The sequence below is a fragment of the Tamandua tetradactyla genome, chromosome 1 (assembly GCF_023851605.1).
Source record: "Tamandua tetradactyla isolate mTamTet1 chromosome 1, mTamTet1.pri, whole genome shotgun sequence".
Lineage (NCBI taxonomy): Eukaryota > Metazoa > Chordata > Mammalia > Pilosa > Myrmecophagidae > Tamandua > Tamandua tetradactyla.
In genome coordinates this window covers 221,513,609-221,537,902 of record NC_135327.1, presented here as the reverse complement: position 1 = coordinate 221,537,902, position 24,294 = coordinate 221,513,609, and the positions used below count along the sequence as shown (strand labels likewise).

Below are 24,294 nucleotides of genomic sequence, written 5' to 3'. Positions count from 1 at the left end.
ACACACAAAAAAAAGACTCAATGAAGCCAAAAGTTGATTATTTGTTAAGATTGATAAAATTGACAAAACTTTAGACTGGCAGAAAAAAAAACAAAATTGACAAAACTTTAGACTGACTGAAAAAAGAGAGGATACAAACAACTTAAGTCAGAAATGAAAGGGGAAACATTATCACCAGCCCCACAGAAAGAGTATTTCTGAATGGCCAATTGATTTTTGACAAGGGTGCCAAATCCATTAATGGACAAAGAATAGTCTCTTCAATAAATGGTGCTGGAAAAACAAGATCTCTATATGCAAAGGAATGAAGGTGAACCCCTGCACATCATATACAAAAATGAACTCCAAATTTATTAAAGATCTAAAAAGAAGAAATAAAACTAAAATTCACCTACAAGAAAACATAAGGAAGCATCTATAGGAACTTGTTTCAGGCAACGGACTCAGTCTTTACACCAAAAGCATAGGCAACAAAACAAAAAGTAGACAAATGACATTTGATAAAAATTGAAAATTTTTGTGCATCAAAGGACTTCAATATGAAAGTAAAAATATAACTTATAAACGGGAGAAAATATTTGAAACCTCATGTCTGATAAAGGTTTAATATCAAGAATATATAAAGAAATCCTACAATTCAATAACAAAAAGACAAACAACCAAATTTTTAAAATAGGCAAAAGACTTGAATAGACATCTCTCCAAAGAAGTTATACAAACAGCCAGAAAGCACATGAAAGGATGCTCAACATCATTAGCTATCTGCAGGAATGCAAATCAAAACCACAATGAGATACCATTTCACAACCACTAGAAGAGCTATCAAAAAACAAACAAAGAAACGGACAAAAAAATGAAACAGAAAATAAGTATTGGAGAGTATGTGGAGAAATAGGAATAATCATTCATTATTGGTGGGAATGTAAAATGGGGAGCCATGGGGAAACAGTTTTGCATTTGCTCAGAAAGTTATGTATAGAATTGCCATATGACCCAGAAATCCCACTCTGGCTATATACCCAAAAGAACTGAAAGCAGGGACTTGAACAGATATTTGCATACGATGTTCATAGCTGCATTATTCATAGTTGCCAAAAGATGGGAGCAACTCAATTGTCCATCAACTGAAGAATGGATAAACAAATAGAAGAAGCAAATTTATAGAGTCAGGATCTAGAATACAGGTTACCAAAGACCAGAGTAGGGATAGGAAAGGAGGAGCTTATGGTTAGTTAGTACAGAGTTTCTGTTTGGGTGATGGAAATGTTTTTGTAGTGGATGGTGGTGAAGGCGGCACAACATGTGAATTTAGTTAGCACCTCGAATATATATTAGAACGTGGTTAAAAGAGGAAATTTTAGGTTGTCTGTTTGTTACTAGAATAAAAATTGAAAAAAAAAAAGTATGTATAACACAAACAGTGAACCTTAAGGTAAACTATAGACTGTAGTGAATGGTATAACTATAATAATATTGTTTTATAGATTGTAACAAACCTACCACACTAATTTGAAGTGTTACTACCAGCGAAAACTGTGGAGGGGTGGAGAGGGCAATGGGAACTCTGTATTTTTGCATGACTTTTTGCAAACCTACAACTTCTCTAATAAAAAAGAATAATAAATAAAGGCACCACTCAAAGGACTTTGTCTCTAAGGCAAGGAATATTCTCTCAGAGCAATAAATTTCTGAGCTCCAGGCATATTTTCCTAAGGGTCAGGGGTGAGCCAGCTAGATTTTCCATCTTGCATTCTCTTCTGGATTCAGAGGCCCTTAGCTCTTCTGCCTGTTACCCCCAGGTTATAGGAAGGCAATCTGGGGCCAGCCGAGCTCCCTAGCACATTAGTCTAAACTTAGACTAATCTAAATTTAGTCCTTAGATTTTCTAAGCCCCATAAATGCAGAATTTCAAAGCATTCTTAAATTTCTTTTTTTCAGTTTAAGGCCTTCTAAATACTGTAAAATTCTTAACTTTCAAAGATTTTTCAAGTTTTCCTTCATACTAAACATGCATGTGCATAAGCACATTGTATATATTCCAGACAAATAAAGAGGGGAAAAAAAATAAATAAGAGTCATCTAAACCCATCAAAAGACAAGAAATACTGTCTGCAAAAATGTTGCAATATTTTTTGAAGGGAAAAAATCAAGTTGTACTAATTTTTCCCAAAGCTAGTTGCTGGTCTCTTAATACTTAAAGCCAAATTAATTCTGGCTATTCTTTTCAACGGGGCACAGGAAAATTATAACCAGTTTTAATCCACAGAAATCCCAAACTTTATATTTGCCAATCATTTAAACATCTTTGCCCTTGAAGTATTTTACAGGAAACGTCTTTTTTTAAAAAGATGGGAAGATTTGGGCTTCCCCTTTGCCTCCCTTTTCCCATTGGTTTGTGAAGATGCTAATGACTTGAAACATGTGTGAATTGTGGAGAAACCAGAAGTAGGAGGTTCAAAAACACCACAAACTAGGTTATCAGTTATGACTGTTTGACGCTGTATGAACCTCAGAAATGTGTGTTCTTAAAGTGAATCCATTCCTTTGGATGTAGACTCAATGTAAGTAGGGTTTTTGGTGAAACTATTGTAGATGGGTTTTTTTGGTGTGTAGAATCTTTTTTTTTCTTACTTGAGATATCATCATGCACCATACAGTCCATCCAAAGTGTGCCATCAATGCCTCACAATATCATCACATAGTTGTGTATTCATCACCATGATCAGTTTTAGAACATTTGCATTACTCCAGAAAAAGATACAAAAAGAAAAAAGGAAAACCCCACACATCCCATGTTCCATATACCTTCCTCTCATTGACCAATAACATTACAATCGACCCAATTTTTTTTACCCTTCATTCCCCTATTATTTATTTATTTATTTGTCCTTTTTTTTTTTTTTTTCTCATCTGTCCATACTCCGGACAAAGGGAGTGTCAGTCAAAAGGTTTTCACAATCACTCGGTGATGAGGAGGATCTTTAGATGTGACCCACCTCATTCACAGTGTGTTTTAATGCTCTTACTGGAGTCCTTTATAAGAGAAAGAAATTCAGATAAGGAGAGAGAGAGCCACAGAAGCAAGAAACAGAAAGCAATGAAAGTTGGAAGAGAAGGGAGAGACCAGCAGACATGACCCTGTGTCTTGTCGTGTTGACAGAGGAGTCCAGGATCCCTGACAGTCAGTCTTCAGGAAGAAGATTCACAGCTTCAGAACCGTATGCTTGTAAACTAACACATTCCCATCGTAAAAACCAACCCATTTCTGGTATATTGCTTTCAGCAGCCTGGTGAACTAGACCACCAGTCAAGGGAAAAAAATGAAGGAGCAAGAGTTACCTAAATCCCCAAACAGAATTAGGAATAATAACCCTCTGAAGGTACTCTTGATTTTTCACATTATTGGTGTTAAAATAAAAACTTGAACAAATTTTGGTTAAGTTTCAGAGTTTTATTGACTCAACTCATGGATTGGGGGGATTCCAATTGCCATGAGGTAGAGAGAAATTCCACTGAACAAGCTTTTTATAGACAGAAAGAGGGACTGCATTGGGTGAAAATCTTCATTGGTTAAGCAAACTACATTTCCTAATATGGTTAGCACACGCTGTTACTTAGCAATGAGCAAGTTAGCTGGCTAAATAGGGAGATAGCAATAGCTGATTGGCTGATTTAAATTTTTTTTTCTGGGGAGGCAGGCATTTTCAAAGGGTAACAACTTACCTAGAGTTTGGTTTTGCTGACATGGGGTTTAACATAACCCCTCCATGTTGTCAGTGGAATGCTTGGTTGAACTCATGTGAGATATTAATACCACATCTGGGTGAGCCAGTGGAATGTCAGACAATCTCGAATCCTTGACTTTTCTCATGCAACCTCTTCAGTGGCCAGACGACTGTGAACACCCAGACTTGTAAGCAGTGCTATACTTTGTCACACTTGTTAAGATGTGTAAGGCAAAGTATGAAATTGCATGTCCTGCACACACGAGGCGTGGCAAGCTGGGAGGCCTTAGGAGATCAGCCAGGTGATCCCACTGCTCCACTGAACACTCATGGGTTTCGGGGGATCCAGAGACGTGGACTGAAGCAGGGTGAAGAAACTTTTTTTCCATTGAGATTGTGAAAGAAATGACATCTAAGGGGGACAGAATGGCTTTAATCAAGATCAACCACTGCAAAAACAGCAGTAAACATCCTAATTAATGTATTTGTCTAAAGGATATTGGGCAACAGCAATAATTTGCTGTTGTTATTTAGAATAATGTTAGAAGACTGTTATGTCCTCAAGGAAAAGTGGTAACTGGACCTATTGTTTTACAGTGGCATGGGCTGGTTTCTGTAGGGTTGCATCTCTGAAATAAAAAGATAGTTTAGGGTGGTGCATCAGTGGCCCAGTGGCAAAAGTCTCAACTGCTATGCAGAAGACCGAGGTTCATTTCCCGGAGGCTGTCCATGCCAAAAAGAAAGAAAGAAAAAAAAAGGATAGTTTATTACTACCCCTTTTTTAACTGGACTTCCATAGATATATCATATTAACTTTCTTCATCCTTCAATATTTATTACGCTCTGATTAGGAGTCAGGCACTTGAAGCATCTTTGTTTGAGCACATCACATAATCACAAAAATTCACTCCCCCAGCAATTACAGCATACTTACTTGAAGACCAACTTTGTGCTACATGCTAAACTGCAACTGGGAGGAAAGAGGGTTACGGGAAGATAGGAGAGTAGGAAGCTCTAGAATTCAGGCCTTCTACCAGAATGATTATTAAACAGGCGGGAACTGTCTGAGACAACTATCTTCAAACTCCAGAAGCCTGTAGAACACTCAGCCAAGGAAGAGTGGGAGGAAGAGGCTGGTAAATTATGGCAAAGACCAATAAATTGCTCTCTCCACAGACTGTTGTGGGGTCTGGTGCCTGACTAGCTTCCTGGTGGCAGAAATGGGCATAAAATTCAGGGATGGACATGGCCAATGGCTGATTATGGCTTTTGATTAGCAACTTCGTATAACTGGGGTTCCAGCTGTGAGGGAAGCCATTGGTTCAACCTGCCCTGGACAAAGGCAGAGGAGGCTTAGAGGTGCCACACTTCCTTGGAACTGTGGGGGACAGCTAGCTGAAGATGCATTTCTTCAGCTAGCTTTCCTAGAAACTCGGCTTTGGGGAAGCCATGGAAGAAGTTCCCAGCACCCTTCCTGATCCCCTCCACAGGGCACTTTGGAGCTGGGCTAGGCCCCATTGGTGGGTCTCTAGCCCTTTTATGACTAGGAAGGACTGAGTAGGGAGAGACTCCTCTCCAGCATGCCCCCTCCCAGACTTTGTCCTCTAGGGGAAAGCTGCTTAAGACTATGAGAGGAATGTAAGAAAGTGTAGAGGTAGACAGCCTGGGGCAAAGGCTTGTCTGCTTTTGACAGATGGAACTGGGAGAAGAAAGAATAGGTGAACTCAAAGCAATATTATTGAAATGAGTCAGGCTGGGGAGAACAAAGTAAAAAGAATTATAAAAAGTAAAAATGGCCTGATATACCTCTTGGACAGCATCAAGTGTATCAATATATACATTATGGGCATTCCAGAAGAAGGAGGAAACAAAGGGGCAGAAGGAATATTCAAAGGAATAATAAGAGAGAACTTCCCAAACTTAGCAAAAGACGTGAATATGTACATCCAAGAAACCCAGAAGACAAAATAGGATGAAAATGAAGAAAAAAATATACCCCATCATATATTGCTCGATCACACTATCAAACACAAAAGATGAAGAAAAAGTTCTGAAAGCTGCAAGAGAAAAGTAATGTGCTATGTACAAGGGGGTCCCAATTATGTACAAGGGGGTCCGAATTGGGTCTCAATTCTGATGAGTGCCAATTACTCATCAGAAACCATGGAGACAAAGTGGAAATAGATTGAGGTATCTAAAGTGCTGAAGGAAAACAAATGCCAACCAAGAATTTTACATCCAGCAAGACTTTCTTTAAAAAATGAGGGTAAGAGGGAGGCAGGGCAAGATGGCAATGGAGGGAGGTGTGGAATTTAGTTAGTTCTCTAGAGCAGCTAGTAAATAGTTCTCTAGAGCAGCTAGTAAATAGCCAGAAACTGTCTGGAACAACTGTTCAGGGGACATCTGTGACTGGGCACACATTGCACACCAGTCTGAAACAGGTGGAAGGACCAACATCACAGCACAGAACTCTAAGTAAGTTTCCCAAACTTTGCAAGCTGGCACATCTCCTCCACTGGCATGGAAGTGTTGGAGACACTTCCCTATGGGAAAAAGAGGCAGTCGCTACTAGGAGGAAGGGAAGGTAGCTCAACCAAGCATCAGTTGCAGTTTTAATTAACAAATTTGGACTGTCAAATACAAGCTCAGAGAACAGATAAACCCAGAGAAAGCAGGAAAAGATCCCTGAAGTCTCTTTTCCAGCAGAGAGGTAAAAAGGCTGTCAAGAAAAAAAAAAAAAGGTTTCTGGAATCTGTCAAGCTCAAAATACTAGAAAAGGGCTGTGCCCCATTGAGCCAGGTACCAAATTTAGCTCTTGACTGATGAACCTTGGGGGCTGGGGACTGGCTCTGAAAAGGAATTTCTTTCTTTATTTTTAAGAAACTATTCTAACCCGCTCATTAGAGACAGCCTCAGGCATTTCAGTTACAGCTCTGACCCAGGCAAAGAGGTAGTTAAGATATATCTGAGAGACAAAGTAACTATTCAAGTGAAGAAGATAATTCCCTAAAAGGCATATCTTCCCCAAGGAAAGGGGGGGGGGGGGTAGGGTGGGCCCAGCTCCAGTGGCAGCCCTCATTCAGAGAATTCAGACCCCAGTGGCTGGAAAACAGAAACAGCATAAGCCTACCTCCTACCTCAGCCCCTGTCTCAACCATGCCCCTGGCAGGGACTTAACTGCTGAGAATTAAAGGGACCTACCACTGTATGTCAATGGGGAGCTGTGGGTTGACAAGTGCCAACTCTGGGCAGGATAGGGAAAACACAGAGTCTAGAGGCTTCACAGGAAAGCCTGACAACTTGCTGGGTCTCATCCTAGGGGAATTTTATATTAGTTACATCTTCCTCCTGAGACCTGGGCCTGTCTGGTCTGGAAAAATCTGAGTGGGATAGATCATATCTGCAAAGACCCTCTTCAAGAAAAAAAGGTTCCATATAGACAAGACCAGAACCAGAAAAACAAGAGCTAAAAAATTCTAATCAGTTAATGCTAGAAGTCTAGAATAAGTTGAACTGAAGCCAAAGAACAGATAGAGAACAAATCCAACCAACAAGAAGACTCCAGGTAAAAGAATGAAAACAACCTCCAGAATAAATTAACCAAGAAAATCAGATGCCTAGGCACCAGCAAAAAATTATAGGTCATACTAAGAAAAACAAATATATAGCTCAGTCAAAGGGACTGACTAACACTTTAAATGAAATATGGAAGATGAAACAACCAATTAAAGATGTTCAAACGAGTATGCTACAGCAAATCAACAAATTGAGGGACGATATGGCAAAAGAGATGAAGGAGATAACGAAGACATTGGGTGACGATAAAGTAGAACTTGAAAGCTTGAAAACAAATGGCAGAACTTATGGGAATGAAAAGCACAAAAGAAGAGAGGAATGACACAATGGAGACATACAACAGCAGATTTGAAGAGGCAGGAGAAAAGACTACTGAACTAGAGGGCAGGACATCTGAAATCCTACACACAAAAGAACAGATAGGGTAGGGAATAGGAAAATATGAGCAGGGTCTCAGGGAATTGAATAACAACTCAAAGCTCATAAATATGGGTGTCCAGAAAGAGAAGAGAAGGGAAAAGGGGCAGAAAGAATAATCAAGGAAATAATCACTGACAGTTTCCCATCTCTTATGAAAGACATAACATTGCAGATCCAAGAAGTACAGCATACCTCAAACAGAATAGGTCCAAATATATTTACTCCAAGACCCTTACTAATCAGATTTTCAAATGTCAAAGACAAAGACTTGTGAAAGCAGCAAGAGAAAAGTAATCCATCACAGACAAGGGAAGCTCAATAACACTATGTATGGACTTCTGAGTAGAAACTGTGGAGGTGAGAAGGCAGTGGTATGCTATATTTAAGATGCTGAAAGAGAAAAATTGCCAACCAAGAATTCTATATTCAGAAAAATTATCCTTCAAAAATGATGGAGAGTGCTTGTTTCGGCGGCACATATACTGAAATTGGGCCGATACAGAGAAGATTAGCATGGCCCACGCAAGGATGATGCACAAATTTGGGAAGCATTCCATATTTTTTAAAAGAAAAAAAATTTTTAAATGATGGAGAGTTTAAAATATTTTTAGACAAACAGACTCTGAGAATTTGTAAACAAGAGACCTGCTCTATAAGATGTGATAAAGGGAACACTAAAGGCAGATAGAAAAAGACAGTAAAAAGAGGTTTGGAGAAGAGTGTAGAATAAACTGAACAAAGCTGAGTGTGAGGGTGGTTGAAAGAGGAAGGCTAGGGACATGTATGATACCAGAAGGAAAAATATAAAGACTGGAACTGTATAACTTAACAAAACCTGGAGTGGACAATGATAGTGATTAAATGTAAAAATAGAAGAATGCTTTTACATGAGGGAGAATAAATGGATGTTGTTCTAGTTTGCTAGCTGCAGGAATGCAATATACCAGAATGAAATGGCTTTTAAAAAGGGGAACTTAATAAGTTGCTAATTTACAGTTCTAAGGCTGAGAAAATGTCCCAATTATTCAAGTCATTGGAAATGTTCAATCAAAGGCATCCAGGAAAAGATACCTTGGTTCAAGAAGGCCGATGAAGTTCAGGGTTTCTCTCTCAAGTGAGAAGGCACATGGTGAACACAGTCACAGTTTCGCGCTCAGCTGGAAGGGCCCATGGTGAACACGGTGTCATCTGCTACCTTCTCTCCTGGCTTCCTGTTTCATGAAGCTCCCTGAAAGGTGTTTTTCCTTCTTCATCTCCAAAGTGCTGGCTGATGGACTCTCTGCTTCTCATGGCTATGTCATTCTTCTCTGTTTTCTCTGAATCTCTCTCATTCTTCAAAATGTTCCCTTTTATAGGACTCCAGAAACTAATCAAGACCAAATGGGTGGAAACACATCTCCCCCAATCCAGCTTAACAATCACTCTTTATTGGGTTACATCTCCAGAGAGATGATCTACTTACAGGTTCAAACATACAGTATTGAATAGGGATTATTCTGCCTTTACGAAATGGGATTTAGATTAAAACATGGCTTTTCTAGGGGACATACATCCTTTCAAACCAGCACAGATGTCAACATTATAAGATCTTGAAAGTGGGATAGTATATGGGAAAAATACAATCAATGCAAACTAGGGTCTATAGTTAATACTAATATTTTAATATGCTTCCAGTAAATGTAAAAAAAGGCAATATATCAAAGGTAAATGCCAATAAGAGGGGGATATAAGGAAGGGGTATAGGATTCTTGGCATTGTTGTTTTTTCTTTTTTATTCTTTTTTCCCCTCTTTTTCTTTATGGAATAAATGGAAATGTCCTCAGATATTGTGGTAATGAATGCATAATTATGTAACTATACCAGGAACCATTGACTATTTATTTCAGGTGGGTTGTATGGTATGTGAATAAAACTGTTTAAAAATAAACAAAAAGATACAAGTGCTATAGAAAACGTGGAGAGAGATATATAAATATTCACTGTTGGTAGGAAAGTAGAATGGTACCGCCTCTCTGGAGGGCAGTGTGTTGGTTCCACAGGAAGCTAAGTATAGGGTTATCATAGGATCCTGCAACCTTGTTATTAGGTAAATACTTGAAAGAACCAAAAGTAGGGACATGAATAGACATTTCCACACTGGTGTTTATGGCAGCAGTGTTCAATGCAGTGGCAGAAGGTGGCCTAAAAGTACATCAACTGATGAATGGAAGGGCGAACTGTGACGATTACATGCAATGCAATATTGAGCAGCTGCAGGAAGGAATGAAGTTGTGAGGCATGTAATGAGGTGAATGAACCTTGAGGACAGTATGTTGAATGAAATAAGCCAGAAATGAAAAGACAAATATTATAAAACCTCACTAATATGGACTAATTATAATGTGAAAACTCTGAGAATTGAATTCAAGAGCAAAGTTTATCAAGGGAATGTTTATTGTAAAGGTTATTAGATTGTAAGCTCTTAGCTATCACATCGATTCCTGAGTTGTGACAGTTATTTCTAAATTCTGAGATGCTGAGCAATTTGCATAAAACCTGATCATCCTCTGGAACTTCAAGTATCTGTGTGACACCTGAGACTCAGAGCTAGAGTTCTGAAGCTACGAAAGTCAGCATTACCTTATACAGCAACTGTTTAAAAAGTTGAAAAAAAGAGGTCAGACTTCAATTATAGATATGAATGAAACTGATCTAGTTAAGACTAAGGTGAATCACACTAATGGGTAAAGGATGATATTGACTCTGTTACAAAGCCTCAACTTCTATGTGAGACCAAAGGAATGTTTATTTGGTACAAAATTTATATTTTCTGTAACACACTATCTAATTTAACTTGTATGGTCAATTTATTCAGACAATATTATTAAATGGAACCCTGAATAGAGAGTGAGATCTTGTTGGCTTGTATGAGTTAGTGTAATGCCCCAATACAACTCAGAGTAAACTTGGCAAAAAAAAAAGTATTTGAAAAGTCCCCTTGAGGGACAGGGGAAAAGATGGAAATATTGCATTTCCCAATCTGAGAAATTACTGATATTCTCATAAGAATTGGGGACTACCAATTTAATAGGCCAAGCCCTTGATCTTGGTGTTTGCCTGTATGAAATTTATTCATGCAAAGGAGACGCTAAGCCTATTTATAATTATGCCCAAGAGTCACCCCTAAAGAACCTCCTTTGTTGTTCAGATGTGGTCTCTCTCCCTAAACCAAACTCTCAAACGAAATCACTACTCTCCCTTCTACATGGGACATCATTTCCAGGAGCATAGATGTCCCTGTCAATGTGGGACATGACTCCCAGGGGTGAGCTTGGATCTGGGATCACGGGATTTGGTCAAGCCTTCTGGACCAAAGAGGGAAGAGAATGAAACAAAATAAAGTTTCAGTGGCTGAGAGACTTCAAGTGGAGTCAAGGAGGTTATTCTTATGCATTATGTAGATATCCCTTTTCAGTTTTTAGTGAACTAGAATAGCTAGAAGGAAATGCCTGAAACTGTTGAACTGTAATCCAGTAGCCTTGATTCTTGAAGACAACTGTATGACTATATAGCTTTACAGTGTGATCATATGATTGTGAAAACCTTGTGGCTGACACTCCCTTTATCCTGCATATGGATAGATGAGTAAAATATGTAAGGGCATAAATAAATAATGGGGGTTACAGGGTATGGGATGTTTTGGGTGTTCTTTTTAAATTTTATTTCTATTTTTATTCTTATTTTTGTTTGTGGGGAAGGGATGAAAATGTTCAAAACTTGATTGAGGTGATGAATGCAAAACTATATGATGATAATATGAACCATTGATTGCACACTTTGGATGATTATATGGTATGTAAATATTATCTCAATAAAAATTGCATTAGAAAAGTAATGCTAGAAAGAAAATACATCAAACAAAATAAAAGAAAAACAGAAAAAAAAGTAATGCTAAATCTATGGATTTGGACATACAATGTGTAAAGTTTTAACAGGAACAAAGCCCCCCAAAAAAGGTGGGCAGTAGAGGAGTATAGGAAAAAGTATGTGCATAAGCTGTTGAAATCAAGATGGTATCAAACTAAATATGATTGTTATATGTTTAGGATGTTACATTTTAACTTCCTGGTAACCACAAGGAAAATATATGAAAAATATATTCAGATAAAAAAAGAAGGCACTCAATATGGTACAATATAAATATCAAATAAACATAAGGGTAGGCATTAATGGAAGAATTGAGGGACAGTAAATGTACATGATTTATAAAATCAGAATAATGATACAACAGAAGAAAGTCCTGCATTATCAGTAGTGACTTTAAATTTGAGTGGATTAAACTCTCCAGTCAAAGGCAGCGTTTGGCAGAATGGATTAAAAAGCATGACCCAGATATATGCTGTCTGCAAGAGAATCACCTTAAATTAAAAAATACAAGTAGGCTGAAAAAGAAAGGATGGGAAAAAATATACCATGCATGCAATAACCAAAGGAGAACTATCCTAATATCAGATAAAATTTTGGCTTTAAGTCAAAAGCAGTTATGAGGGACAAAGACGGTTATTATATACTGACAAAAGGGATCAATTCAACCAGAAAATGTACAATTATAAACATGTACGCACCTAACAGCAGAGCCCTAAAATATATGAAGCAGAAACTGACAGATGTGAAGGCTGAAATTGATGGTTCTGCATTAATAGAAGGAAATTTTAATACACTACTTTCAATAATGGATACAACGTTTAGTTAGAAGATCAATGAGGAAATATAAAACTTGAACACTACACTAAACTCACTAGACCTAACAGACATATATAGAACACTTCACCCAACAGGAACAGGATCCACATTTTCTCAAGTGCATGTGGATCATTCTTCAGGACAGACCACATATTAAGTCACAAAACAAGCCTCAATAAATTAAACATATTGAAATCATGCAATTTATCTTCACCAACCAAACAGAATAAAGCTAGAAATCAATAACAGGGAGAAATGGAAAACTAACAAATATGTGGAAATTAAACAACATACTCTTAAACAACCAATGGGTTAAAGAGGAAATTACAGGAGAGATTAGGAAATATTTTAAGGCAAATGAAAATAAAAATACAATATACCAAAACTTACAGGATGCAGCAAAGCCTAAGAGGCAAATTTATAGCTCTGTATGCTTATATTAAAAAAGAAGAAGACCTAACCCCAAAACTAGAAGGACTAGAAAAAGAAAAGTAAACTAAACCCAAAGTAAGCAGAAAGAAGGAAATGAAGATTAAAGTGGAGATAAATGAACTAGATAAGAAAAATCAATACAGAGAATCAACAAAACCAAAAATTGATTCTTTGAAAAGATCAATAAAATTGGCAAAACTTTAGCTAGGCTGACTAAGAAAGAAAGAAAATAAAAAAAGAGAGACTATATTAAATAACAAAAATCAAAAATGAAAAGAAGGGCATTACTACCAACCCCACTGATAAAAAGGCACTATAAGACAATGCTATAAACAACTGTATGCCAGTAAGTTAGATAACCTAGCTGAAATGGACAAATTCTTAGAAACACACAAAGTACCTATGCTGACCCAAGAACAAATAGAAGATCTCAGTAAACCAATTACCTTTAAAGAGATTAAATCAGTAATCAAACACCAACCAACAAAAAAGAGTCCAGAACCAGAGGGCTTTCACAGGAGAATTTCATCAAACATTCCAAGAAAACTTAACTCCAATTTTGTTCATACTCATTCCAAAACCTGAAGAGGCAGGAGTGTTCCCTAATTCATTCTATAAGGCCAACATCATCCTCATACTAAAGGCAGATAAAGATGCCACAGGAAAACAAAATTACAGGCAAATATCTCTTATGAATATTGATACAAAAATCCTCAAAAAAATACTTACAAACCAAATTTAACAGCACATTAAAAAAGTTATACACCATAATCAGGTGGGATTTATTCCAGATAGGCAAAGGAGGATCAACATAGGAAAACCCATTACTGTAATAAACCAAACAAAGGGAAAAAATACATGATCATCTTCAAATGACTCAGAAAAAGCATTTGATGAGATCCAGCACCCCATTCATGATAAAAACATGTAGAATGCTGGGAATAGAAGGAAATTTCTTCAACATGATAAAGGACATCCTACTTAAGGATGAAAGACTGAAAATTTTCCCTTGAAGATCAGAAACAAGATATAGATGCTCACTGTTACCACTGTTATTCAAAATTGTACTAGAAATTCTTGCCAGGGCAATTAGGCAAGAAAAGAAATAAAGAGTATCCAAGTTGTAAAGAAGTAGAACTTTTCCTATTTGCAGATGACATGATCCTACATATAGAAAATCCTGAAAAATCCACAACAAAATTCCTAAAGCTAATAAATAAATTCAGCAAAGTGGGGGGTACAAGATCAACATCCCCCCCTCAAAAAAGCAATGAGCAATCAGAAGAAGAAACCAATAAAAATTCCATTCATTGTAGCAACTAAAAGAATTAGATATCTAAGAATAAATCTAACCAAGGATGTAAAAGACTTGTACACAGAAAACTACAAGAAATTTCTAAAAGAAATTAAAGAAGACCTAAATAAATAAAAAGATGTTCCATGTTCATAGATTGGAAGACTAAGTATTGTTAAGCTGTCAATCTCACCCAAAGTGATTGATAGATTCAAATCAATCCTAGTCAAAATTCTAACAGCCTTCTTTGCAGAAATGGAAAAGCCAATTTTCCATTTTTATATGGAAATATAAGGGGCTCTGGATAACCAAAGCCATCTTTAAAATGAAGAATGAAGTTGGTGGACTTAAATTTACTAATCTTAAAATTTATAAAAAAGCCACAGTAATCAAAACAGCATTGATACAGACACAGGCACAGACAAAGAGACTGTGGGATCAAATTGACATATGGACTGTGGGATCAAATTGGGAGCTCAGAAATCAACCCTTACACTGTGTGATGGTGAAAACCTTGAGTCTGATGCTCCTTTTATTTACGGTATGGAGAGATGAGTAAAAAATATGGATTAAAAATAGATAAATAATAGGGTGAACAAATATTTTTAAAAATGAGTAGACTGAAATACTAGAGATCAATGAAAGAGAGTGGTAAGGGGTATAGAAAAAATAGAGGGAACAAAGGTTAAAATATATTGGGTAGATGGAAATACTAGTAGTCAATGAGAAGGCGGGGTAAGGGATACGGTATGTATGAGTTTTTTCTTTTTACTTATTTTTCTGGAGTGATGCAAATGTTCTAAGAAATGATCATGGTGATGAATATAGAACTATATGATGATATTGTGAGCCATTGATTGTACACCAAGTATGGAATGTTCATATGTTAAGAATGTTTGTGTTTGTATGTTATTTTGTTTTGTCAATAAAAATATATTAAAAAAATAAAAACAAATCAATCCTGACATTTAAGGCCAAGTGATTTTTGACAAGGGGGCAAAGACTATTCAATTGGGAAAGAATAGTCTCTTTAAGAAATGGTGTTGGGAAAACTGGGTCTCCATTTGCAAAAGAGAAATAAGGAGACTCCGACCTCATATTAAACGAAAATCAACTCAAAATGGATCAAAGGCCTAAATATATGAGCCAGAACTATCAAACTCCTAGAAGGAAATATGGGAAGCATCTTTGGGACCTTGTGTTAGTTAATGGTTTCGTAGACTTTACATCCAATGAACAACCAATAAAAGAAAAAATAGATAACTGGGACCTCATCAAAATTTAAAACTTTTGTGCCTCAAATGACTTCAACATGAAAGGAAAACAATAACTTATATAACAGGAGAAAATATTTAGAAAACATACCTGATAAAGCTTTTCTTTAAATTTTTTTAAGAAAACAAACAATACACTTAGAACTACCAACAATGGATATTAGCTTAACCGTAAGCATAAATAAAGTATCCATATAATCATTGTAAAACCTATGTTGGTGCAGTAATTTTCATAAACCAACTTAAAATTAAGGCAACAAGGAAAAAATCTACATATTCAGATAGTAAAATTCTTAAATTCTTAGTATTAAACACTGACTTAGATATCATTTGATCAGCTGTCAAAACTGTGAATGTTTCAAAATATCAAGTAGAGAATCCTTGCAAATATCTGCATTGCTATAGTAATGACCTATGTTACTAAATATTTTCCTGATTTCAGGAAAATATGAAGATAAAAATATTTTTACAGTTAAACATGGAAATCTTAACCACCTAAAATGGATATCTAAGTTAGCTTATCTATAGACGTATTGAAAAAATTTAAGTAATTATCATAAAATCTGTTTGTACAATCTGTTTCATAAACCAATTTAAAATTAAAACAAGGAAGGAAAAAATCTATAAATACAGATTTCAGAGTTACTTGAATTTTACATATAAGCTTTTTTTTTTTTCCTGCATGGGCAGGCACTGTGAATCAAACTCAGGTCTCTGGCATGGCAGGCAAGAAATCTGCCACTGAGCCACCATCGCACCGCCCTATAAACAGTATCTTAAATACCATTTGATTAATTATCAAAACTGTGTGCATTATCAAAATAGCAAGTAAAAAGTTATTACAAATATCAACTTTGCTATAGTAGTGAGCAGTGTTACTAAATATTTTCAAATTTTTGATTTCAGGAATTTATTTTATCTAATATTATTATAACTGCCTATAGATTTTTTAAACCACTTATTTAGTTGTAAAATATAACATATATATACCCACAAAGAGAAGAAAGTAAAAAAAGCAATAATTTTCAAAGCATATTTCAACAAGTGACTACAGAACAGTTCCCAGAGTTTGTCATGGGCTACCATACCCTCACTCAGATTTTTCCTTCTAGCTGCTCCAAAACACCAGTGGCTTTCTCAGAGTCCTAATAATGGAATCATACAGTATCTGTCCTTTTGTATCTGGCTTATTTCACTCAGCATTATGTCCTTAAGGTTCATTCATGTTGTCATATGTTTCAGGACATCATTTTGTCTAAATGCTGCATAATATTCCATTGTATGTATATACCACGTTTTATTTATTTTATTTATCCACTCTTCTGTTGATGGGAACCTGATTGCTTCCATTTCTTGGCAATTATGAATGGTGTCACTATGAACATCGATGTGCAAATGTCTGTTTGTGTCACTGCCCTCAACTCTTCTGGATTTATACCGAGTGTTGGTATTATTGGGTCATAGGGCAACTCAATATTTAGTTTTCTGAGGAGCCGCCAAACTGGTTTCCATAGTGGCTGAACCAATTTACATTCCCACCCACAGTGAATAAGTGTTCCAATTTCTCTGCATCCTCTCTAACATTTTTAGTTGTGTTTGTTTAATAGTAGCCATTCTTATAGGTGTGAGGTGATATCTCATTGTCATCTTAATTTGCATTTCCCTTATAGCCAGTGAAGATGAGCAGTTCTTCATGTGCTTTTTAGCCATCTGTATTTGCTCTTCAGAAAAGTGCCTATTCATTTCCTCTGCCCATTTTATAATTGGGTTGTTTGCTCTTTTGTTGGTGAACTGTATAATTTATTTATGTATACAGGATATCAAGCCTTTATCTGATATGTGGTTTCCAAATATTTTCTCCCATTGAGTTGACTGCCTCTTCACCTTTTTAACAAAGTCCTTTCAGGCACAGAAGCCCTTGATCTTAAGGAGTTCCCATTTGACAATTTTTTCTTTCACAACTTGTGCTTTAGGCGCAAAGTTTAAGAAGCTACCCCTTATTACTAGATCTAGATCTAGATATCTCCCTACATTTGTTTCAAGAAGTTTTATGGTACTGGCTCTTACATTTAGGTCTTTGATCCATTTTGAATTAATTTTTGTGTAGGATGTAATGTAGGGGTCCTCTTTCATTCTTTTGGCTATTGAAGTCCAGTTCTCCCATGCCCATTTATTGAAAAGATTAGTCTGTCCCAATTCAGTGGATTTGGGGGCATTATTGAAGATCAAATGCCCATAAATTTGGTGGTCCATCTCTGCACTCTTGATTCTATTCCACTGGTCAGTCCTTCTGTCTTTGGCCAGTACCATGCTGTTTTGACCACTGTCCTTGACATCCCTGGTTAGCCTTATTCCTAGCTACCTAATTCTTCCGGTTGCTATTCTGAATGGAATTTCTTCTTTAGTTGTCACCTCTGATAGGTCATTGCTTGTGTATAGAAACACCACTGATTTTGTGTATTAATCTTGTATCCTGCCACTTTGCTGACTTTGTTTATTAGCTTAAGTAGTTCTACTATAGATTTCTCAGAATTTTCTAAGTATAGGATCATGTCATCTGCAAATAATGAAAGTTTTACTTCTTCTCTACCTATGTAGATGCCTTTTATTTCTTTCTTCTGTCTAATTGTTCCAGCTAGTATTTTTAATACAATGTTGAATAATAGTGGTGACAGTAGGCATTCTTGTCTCATCCCTGATCTCAAGGGGAAAGCTTTCAATTTCTCACCATTAAGTATGATGCTCGCTATGGGTTTTTCATTTATGCCTTTTATAATATTGAGAAAGTTTCCTTCAATGCCTAACTTTTGAAGCGTTTTTATTAGGAAAGGATGCTGGATTGTGTTGAATGCTTTTTCAGCATCAATTGATATGATCATGTGATTTTTCCCTTTTGATTTGTTAATGTGCTTGTTCTGGTTTGCTAGCTGCTGGGATGCAACACATCAGAGACGGATTGGCTTTTAATAAAAGGGGATTTATTTTGTTGGTTCTTCAGAGGAAAGGCAGCTAACTTTCCACTGAGGCTCTTTTCTTACGTGGAAGGCACAGGATGGTCTCTGCTGGTCTTCTCTCCAGGCCCCTGGGTTCCAACAACTTTCCCCGGGGTGACTTCTCCAAAGGCCTGGGCTGAGCTGCAAGTGCTGTGATGAGGAATGCTGAGCTGCTAGCCTGTGCTACATTGCGTTCTCTCATTTAAGCACAAGCCAATTAAGTTAAACGTCACTCATTGCAGCAGACACGCCTCCTAGCCGACTGCGGATGTAATTAGCAACAGATGAGATTCACCTACCATTGGCTCATGTCCACAGCAACAGAACTAGGTGCTTTCACCTGGCCAAGTTGACAACTGAATCTAACTACCACAGTGCTGTATTATGTTGATTGATTTTCTTATGTTGAATCACCCTTGTATTCCTGTATAAATCCCACTCAATCATGATAAATAATTCTTTTAATGTGACACTGGATACAATTTGCTGGTATTTTGTTAAGAATTTTCACATCTATGCTCATTAAGGATATTGGTCTATAGTTTTCTTTTCTTGTATCGTCTTTATTCAGTTTTGGTATTAGAGTGATGTTAGCTTCACGAAATGAGTTAGGTAGCATTCCTTTTTCTTCAATTTTTTTTTGGGAGAGTTTGAACTGGATTGGTGTCAGTTATTTTTGAATAGTTTGATAAAATTCTCCTGTGAAGACATCAAGTCCAGGGCTTTTGTGTGTGTGTATGGGGGGGGCAGGGTGGGGATGATTTTTGATGACTGACTGGATCTCTTTACTTGTAATTGGTTTGTTGAGATCTTCTATTTCTTCTTGATCAGTATAGGTAATTCACGTGTTTCTAGGAATTTGTCCATTTCATCTAAGTTATCTAGCTTGTTGGCATATAGTTGCTCATAATATTCTCTTACGATTTTTTACATTTCTTCATGATCTGTGGTAATGACCCCCCCCCCCCATTTCTGATTTTGTTTATTTGTGTCCTCTTTCTTTCTTTATTAGTCTAGCTAGGGTACCATCAATTTTATTAATTTCCTCAAAGAACTAACTTTTAGTTTTGTTGATTCTTTCTATTGTTTTATTGTTCTCCAGTTTGTTCATTTCTGCTTATATCATCTTTTATTTGCTTTGGGGTTAGTTTGCTGTTCTTTCTCTAAATTCTCCATGTGCGCAGTCAAATCCTCAAGTTTTGCTCATTCTTGTTTTTTTGGTATAGGCATTTAGGGTAATAAATTTCCCTCTCAGCACTGCCTTTGCCACATCCCATAAGTTTTGATATGTTGTATTTTCATTATCATTCATCTCCAAATATTTACTAATTTCTCTAGTAATTTCTTCCTTGACCCACTGATTGTTTGAGTGTGTTGTTTAATCTCTACATATTTGTGAAAGCTTTGGTTTTTTGGTGATTATTAATTTCCAACTTTATTCCTTTGTGATCAGAGAAAGTGCTTTGAGTAATTTCAATCTTGTCAAATTTATATAGACATAGTTTATGTCCCAGTAAATGATCTATCCTAGAGAATGTTCCATGTGCACTAGAGAAAAATGTGTATCCTGGTATTGTGGGATGTAATGATCTGTACATGTCTATTAGATCTAATTCATTTGTCTTATTGGTTAGGTTCTCTATGTCCTTGTATCTATAGTGAAGAGTGGTATATTGAAGTCTCCCACTGTTACTGTTGATATGTCTATAGCCCCCTTCAATTTTTCCAATATGTGCCTCATGTACTTTGGAGCTCCTTGATTGGGAGCATATACATTTATGATTGCTATTTTTTCCTGGTGAATTGTCCCTCTTATTAATATGTAGTGTCTTTCTTTGTCCCTCCAAAGAAGGTTTACAAAAGGCCAGAAAACACATGAAAAATAGTTCAAATCATTAGCCATCAGAGTAACACAAATCAAAATCACAATGAGATACCATTTCAAGCCCTTTATAATGATTGCTATTGAAAAAATCGGAAGACTACAAGTGTTGGAAAGATGCGGAGAAATAGGAACTCATTCATTGCTGGTGGGAACATAAAATGGCACAGCTCCTTTGTAAGTAAGTTAAGTATGGAATTATCATATGACCCAGCAATCCCATTCTAGGTATATACCCCAAAGAAATGAAAGCAGGGACTCAAACAGATACTTGCACACTGATGTTCATAGTAACATTATTCACAATTGCCAAAAGATGGAAGCAATCCAAGTGTCCATTAACAAATGAATGGATAAACAAAATGTAGTCTATACATATAATGGAATAGTATTCAGCCATAAAAAGGAATGATACCATGATACAAGCAATAACATTGGTGAACCTAGAAGACATCATTTTGTGTGAAATATGCCAGACACAAAAGAAGAAATAACATATGATCTCCGTTGACATGAAATAATTAGTATAAGCAAACATATAGAATCAGAATCTAGAATAGAGATTACCAGGGGGAGTGAGAATAAGGAGTGGGAAGTGTATTAGTTAGGGTTCTCTAGAAAAACAGAATCAACAAGGAACACTCACAAATATAAAATTTATAAAAGTGTCTCACATGACTGTGGGAACACAGAGTCCAAAATCCGCAGGGCAGGTTGTGAAGCTGACGATTCCGATGAAGGATCTGAACGAACTCCACAGGAGAGGCTCACCAGCCGAAGCAGGAATAGCCTGTCTCTTCTGAATCCTCCTTAGAAGGCTTCCAGTAAGCAGATTAAGCATTACTCATTGCAGAAGACACTCCCCTTTGACTGACTACAAATGGAATCAGCTGTGGATGCAGCTGACATGATCATGATTTAATTCTATGAAATGTCTTCATCACAACAGACAGGTCAGCACTTGCCCAACCAGACAAACAGGTAATACCACTTGGCCAAGTTGACACATGAACCTGACCATGACAGTCCACACCTGGGCTCTCTGCCATTTCCACAACAGACTGCCACTTTCTAAAGCTGAAGGATAAATGACTTTCAGACTTTGAAATCCAATGGTGTTTGCCCTGTAGGTTTTCTTTCCAATTTCTCCCTATGGGTCCTGTGACTGTCCTTCCTTTGCATATTGGCACCAGACAACTTGTTTTGAGATTCACAGGTCCACAGCTAGAAGAGAATTTTTTTTGCACCTTAATATTATTTAAGGTGATGTGTGTAGTTGCCAAGTTGACAAAGGGTGGATATGTGGTAGTTAGATTCAGTTGTCAACTTGGCCTGGTGAAGATGCCTAGTTATGTTGCTGTGGATATGAGCTGATGGCATGTGAACCTCATCTGTTCCTGATTACATCTGCAGTCGGCTAGGAGACGTGCCTGCTACAATGAACGATGTTTGACTTAATTGGCTGGTGCTTAAATGAGAGAGCACAATGTAGCACAGCCCAAGCACCTCAGCATACCTTATCTCAACACTTGCAGCTCAGCCCAGGCCTTTGGAGATACAGAAAGGAATCACCCCGGGGAAAGTTGTTGGAACCCAGAGGCCTGGAGAGAAGGCCAGCAGAGATTACCCTGAGCCTTCCACATGAGAAAGAACCTCAGATGAAAGTTAGCTACCTTTCCTCTGAAGAACTAATTAAATAAATCCCCTTTTATTAAAAGCCAATCCATCTCTGGTGTGTTGCATTCCAGCAGCTAACAAACTAGAACAGGAAGTTAAGGCTTAAAATGCACAGGGTTCCTATTTGAAACAATGGAAACCCTATTTGAAACAATGGAAATATTTTGGTAATGGATAGTGGTGATAGTAGCACAATATTGTGAGTATAGTTAATAGTACTGAAATATATATCTGAATGTAGTTAAAAGGGAAATTGTTAGCTTGCATATGGTAACAGAATAAAAATTTAATAAAAAATCCACAGAACAACACTATACAGAGTGAACCCTAAATTAAACCATAGGTTGTAATTAATAGTACAATTATAAAAATGTATTTTCATTAATCGTAACAAATGTTCCACACCAATGCAATGTGCTAATGATACATGGGAATCCTGTATTTTATGCATTTTTGTTCTATAAATCACAACTTCTCTAATAAAGGGGAAAAAATGCAACTTGATCACTCTCTGGGCCACAAACTTCTAATCTGTAAAAGAAGGCACTGCACTACAACATTTCTAGACTTCTTTCCTGTTTAAAAAAAAAAGCTCATTTTGATTGGTTTTATTATTTGTTTGTAAATACTTTGCCTTTAATTTATAAACTTCAGGAATACAGAGTTGTAGTCGTGACTGCTGAATCTAAAGTACACATTCTAAAGGTCGCCAGACGATTCATGTCTCAACAGTGGAACCCGCCAGCCTTGAGAATGAAGACAAACGTTAGTTGGAATTTTAAACAACATGCTTACAAATTACTTGCAAAGCTCAGACCCAGCAAATAAATGATAGCAAGGGACTGAAGACCCCCTAGAATTATTCTCATAAGGCTTGTGCTGCTCTGTAGCAGCAACATACTCAGATTCCAGCAGAAGTGGAGCTTCTCCGGAAGGGGGGGCACTCAAGGTCAGAGGTGGCAGGGTCAGCACCTCACAGCCCTGTTGCTTATCTTGCAGTAACAACCATTTTGCCGATGGCAGAAGCCAGCTGTTGCAAGCCTGTGTAGGTTTCTGATTTTCCTTATTCTGGGAGTGCACAATTGGATTAGATGATGGAAAAAGTCATGCCACAGAGACATTTTCCTTTCAAGAAGTTAAGGAGAGTTCAGCCACAGTGCAAGTTCTTTCTACATTTATCTTGGACTAAAAAAAATCTGGAAATGGCTATAATACAACCTGCTGGTATCTAAGCATAAAAACGGGGAAGGTTTGCAAAAGTGTGGGCAAAAAAAAAAAAGAAGTCTACCAATAGGTAGGCATTTGGAGAAAAAAGTAGCAAACACAAGATGGAGGGAACTGAATAGTCACAAACATACATGCGCACGCGCGCGCACACACACACACACACACACACGGATTCTCCCAGGGCTAGAGCAGAAGTAAGAAATCCTTCAGTGCTACAAAGTTTAATAAATTCATATTTCTTGGAGTAATGTATGATATCCTACTGAGCAATGCTGAATGGATTTTGTAGGAGTGGGGACGAATGTCAAAGAGTGGAAATAAAACCAATATAGAAGACTCAGCCAGATTAATGTGGGGTCAAAGCAATCCATCCACCTGCCCCCACGCCCTGGCAGGAAACCATCTAATTTTAGCTGCAAAGCCTTGAAAGTAACAATTCTTAATATTTGGGGACCCCCCAGGTCAATTTGAGAACTTGGTCAAATTTAAAGAGTCTGTCCCCAGAAAAATGCACATGAATGCCCCCACTTTGCAGGAACGTTTCAGATTTCTTGAAGCCTTGAATGGACAGTCCCCTACTCTGACCAGAAAATAATCGCAGACCTTCTGACAAGTGAAACTTTATGCTGAATGGTCTCACATTTCCTCATTAACAAAAAAAACTACCAAACTGGTCTGTTGCCTTTGCCTGAAGCTCCATTTCCGTCATGCTCATTATCAGTCACCGTAATGACCCCTGCTGCAGCTGCTGGTAACCAACAGAGTCGAGCTCCCGTTATGTGCCAGGCACAATGCTAGCAGTTTATGTGAATTATCACTATTGAAGAAAGTGCTGCTATTGTCCCATTCTGCAGACAAGCCAACTGGGGCCCAGAGAAGCTAAAGAAATGACTGGTGGTGGGCAGAGCTTCAGTTCAGAGCTGGTTATCTGATTCCCAAGCCTCATTCTGAATCTTCATTCTTCAGTTTCCGGTGTCTCTTACTCACGGAAATGCTTCTCTCCTACACATCAGAATGGAAAAGATGAACTTAAAGAAATCCACACAATAAAGAACCAGGAGCCCGAAAATAA

The 24,294-nt window shown here is 37.2% G+C and overlaps 1 non-coding gene across 1 annotated transcript; it reads left to right on the top strand.

The window, feature by feature from the left end:
• The first annotated feature begins 8,179 nt into the window (after positions 1 to 8,179).
• On the top strand, positions 8,180 to 8,284 carry LOC143653421 (U6 spliceosomal RNA). Its single transcript, XR_013161264.1, has one exon. It is a non-coding gene; the product is annotated as a U6 spliceosomal RNA (small nuclear RNA).
• The last annotated feature ends 16,010 nt before the right edge of the window (positions 8,285 to 24,294 follow it).